At 45.5% G+C, this 4,069-nt stretch overlaps 1 pseudogene; it reads left to right on the plus strand.

Moving 5' to 3' along the window:
• The first annotated feature begins 3,695 nt into the window (after window positions 1-3,695).
• Window positions 3,696-3,813, plus strand: LOC126163431 (5S ribosomal RNA; annotated as a pseudogene).
• Window positions 3,814-4,069: the final 256 nt, after the last annotated feature.

The raw sequence follows: 4,069 nt of genomic DNA on the forward strand, positions 1-4,069 counted from the left end.
ATTACACAAATTCTTCGTCCGGCGTAAGCTTGGCCCAATTTGCAGATCCTAAGATTGATCGCTTCGTGTTCTAAGCCATTCTGTTGGATTACCTCATCTAAGTCTCTCAATTTCTTCACACAACTACTCTTTCTTGGTACATCGCTATGCCACTGTATCAGCTATCTCTGTCAACCGACCAACCTTTATGATTTTGAGTTAGTACTGTTGGCAAAAATTGCCAGGTCATCCACAAAGGCCAAACAATCAACGTATACTCCACTCTGTTTGGATCATAATCTGATCCGTTCTTCGTCCCCCCCCCCCCCCCCAGTGTTTTCCCCCATTCTCGAACGACCTTTTCTGGGAAACAGTTAAAATGGGGTGGAGGGAAGCCATCACCTTGTCTGACGCCAGTTTTGGTTTCAAAGGGGTTCAAGATCTTGCCAACGAATTCAAGTTTTGAAAGTAAGTGGATCATCCTATGTTTCATTAAATTTCTGATAGTTTCATCCACACACATTCTTCCAAAACTTGCATCGCGGTTTACTGAGTGGTAAGCTTTTGTTTAAAATCAATTAATACAACCTCATAATTGTTTCTACCACTCGTATCTGATTAAGTTTCACAGGTTAAAAATCTGTTCTGGGCAAGAAAGTCTTTCCTTAAAAGAGCCTGGTACTCACCAATCCGTTTATCAAGATGATCCTCAATTCGGTTCTCGAGTGGTTTGGAGAGGATCTCTGGTGAAACAGGTACTAATGAAAACACCCCTGCAGTTACTGACGTGTTTTCAGTCTACCCATTATGGAGTGGTGGGACTAGTGCCGATTGCCTCTCAAAGGGTATGCTACCAAGTTTCCATAACTCCTCAAAGAGTTGACCTAGCATGTGAGGATTATCTTCATTTGCCAGTTTCAAGGGTGCCATCATTTCAACTTGTTTTTGATTCCACCTTGCCCACTTAACCTTCTTTAAATTGAACTCTAATTATACGAACGTTTCTGAGGTCCCATGAAATTCGAATTACCGTGAGTGGAGTGTAATACATCTCAAGCCAATTTGATATGTTGTTGCATGAAATACATATCTGAACATAAAACAAAGATGCTAGCCAAGTGGGCATGTGGCGCTCTTGTGTTTGACCATAAAAGACACCTGTGCAATGTCCTCAATATGTCGCAAGTGTCCGTCGTAGCCAGAGCAGTGTTTTCATAGTTATAGGTGCACTATGTCAGAGCTAATGAAGGCCAACATAGGAAAATTATTGGTGCTCATATGGTGGGTGCTTCCGTAACCAAGGTAGTCGAAGTGTTTGGTGTTTGAAGAGACACCGTATCGAACATCCATACCGCTTGCTGGGAAAGCGGAAAAACATTATCCGCTAACTCACACTACGGACTGAAGCGTCTGTTGAATGATTGTGACGGAAGATCATTAAAGAGGATTGTGACGAAAAATATGAGAATGTCAACTGCAAAACCCACTGCAGAACTGTATGTCGAACTCGTGAACCCTGTCAGTATCAAAAGAGACCGAAGGGAGATCCATAAGCAGAGAACTGCACGGCAACCTGGAATTCCAAAACTACTCATCAGTGATACAAGTGAGCGTAACAGGAAATCTTGGTGCCTAAGATATAAGATCTGGAATATAGAGCAAGGGAAGAAAGTAACAAAACAGAGAGAGGTGACGCTGCGGTTAGCGCACTGGACTCGCATTCGGGAGGACGACGGTTCAAACCGGCGTCTGGCCATCCTGCTTTAGGCTTCCCATGATTTCACTAAATCGCTTCAGGCAAATGACTAGATGGTTCCTTTGAAAGGGCACGGCCGAGGTCCTTCCCTAATACGGTGGGACCGATGACCTCGCTGTTTGCAGCCGCCCCCCTACCCCTCTCCCCAAATCAACCAACCAAGCAAGGAAGTAAATAAATCTTGTTTCACGCTGTTTCCAACATCTGGATAAGTACACGTCAGAAGAGTCAAACAAGGCGGGCGTTCGTTGATGATTTTGGCAGTGATATCATGGTATTCCATGTGTCCCATGGTTAATCTGCAAGCCTGAATTACTGCCATGGATTATGTGACCATTTTGGCTCATCAGGTCCATCCCATGGTACGTTTGTTCCCCAATGGTCATACTGTATTCCACGAAAACAGGACCCCTGTTCACACGGCTCGCATAATTCAGAACTGATTTTTGCGAGCAGAAGGATGAATTGTACGACAATCACTCCAAAAGAAATGCACACTATTTTTGTAAAAATACAGTTTTCATTCTGTATGTCGAAAGTTTTACAGTGTGTAGATACATCCGTCCCGCTTGTTTTCAAACTTAGACCAACCTGTTCCCGTGAGTGGCGCCGTCACAACATGTCTTCAAGACGGCTGCTACACTTGACGTTCGTCAGAAGCAACGTGCAGTCATAGAATTCCTGTGCTGTGAAAACGAGACAGTGGGAAACATCCACAAGAGGTTAAAAAAGGTGTACGGAGATGCTGCTGTCGATCGCAGTACAGTTAGTCGGTGGGCAAGCAGGTTACGTGATGAAAGCGGGCACGGCGATATTGAGGATTGTCCTCGCAGTGGCAGGCCTCGTACTGCACACACCCCAGACAGTGTGCAGAGAGTTAACGAATTGGTGACTGCTGACAGGTGCATCGCAGTGAACGACCTGTCACGCTACGTTTGGATAGGGGAAGGAAGAGTGTGCAGAATACTGAAAGTGTTGACATTAAAAAAGTTTTGTGCCAGGTGGGTTCTCAGAATGTTGACATGGCTCACAAAGAAACAAGAAAAACGGTATGCAGCGAACTTTTGGAACAGTAGGAGAATGGTGGAGATGAATTTCTTGGAAGAATTGTGACAGGTGATGAAACATGGCTCCATCATTTTTCACCAGAGACGAAGAGGCAACCAATGGAGTGGCATCATGCAAATCCACCCAAGAAAAAAAATTCAATAGCACACCTTCTGCTGGAAAAGTTATAGCTACGGTGTTTTTCGATTCCGAAGGACTCTTACTTGTGGACATCATGCCAAGTGGAACCACCATAAATTTTGATGCATATGTGACAACACTGAAGAAACTTCAAGCTCGACTGAGTCGTGTTCGACCACATCGGCAAAAGCAGGATGTTTCGCTGTTACACGACAATGCAGGGCCACATGTCAGTCAAAAAACTATGGAAGCGATTACAATACTCGGATGGACAACACTGAAACACCCGCCCTACAGTCCTGACCTGGCTCCATATGACTATCATCTCTTTGGGAAACTGAAAGACTCTCTTCGTGCAACAAGGTTTGAAGATGATGACTCCCTTGTGCACACTGCCACACAGTGGCTCCAACAGGTTAGTCCAGAATTTTACCGTGCGGGTGTACAGGCTGGTTCCAAGATGGCGTAAGGCAGTTGAGAGGGATGGAAATTATGTGGAGAAATGAAAATATTGTTCCTAAAGGATGTATCTACACACTGTAAAACTTTCAAACATGTAAAATAAAAGATGACTTAAAAAAAGTGTGCATTCCTTTGGAGTGACCCTCGTATCTCCCGTGTACACAACATTCACCAGAACTCAATAATACTGAGTCTTTTGGTCTTCTTTGGAGAGAAGTGTCCGTAATCGCTATCCGCCTCCATCGTCGTTACCTGGACGTGCCGCTATTGTGCAGGAAAAATGGCACAAGATTTCCTTGGAAACCATATAGGAAACGGCCATGCCGCAGTGGATACACCGGTTCCCGTGAGATCACCGAAGTTAAGCGCTGTCGGGCGTGGTCGGCATTTGGATGGGTGACCATCCAGGCCGCCATGCGCTGTTGCCACTTTTCGGGGTGCACTCAGCCTCGTGATGCCAATTGAGGAGCTACTCGACCCAATAGTAGCGGCTTCGGTCAAGAAAACCATCATAACGGCCGGGAGAGCGGTGTGCTGACCCCACGCCCCTCCTATCCGCATCCTCCATGAGGATGACACGGCGGTCGGATGGTCCCGTTAGGCCACTCGTGGCCTGAAGACGGAGTGCTTTATGAGGCATAGTAAGGTGTTTTAAATGTGGTGTTCCATGTTTTTGTCCATCGT

Source organism: Schistocerca cancellata, chromosome 2, assembly GCF_023864275.1.
Source record: "Schistocerca cancellata isolate TAMUIC-IGC-003103 chromosome 2, iqSchCanc2.1, whole genome shotgun sequence".
NCBI classification, from domain to species: domain Eukaryota; kingdom Metazoa; phylum Arthropoda; class Insecta; order Orthoptera; family Acrididae; genus Schistocerca; species Schistocerca cancellata.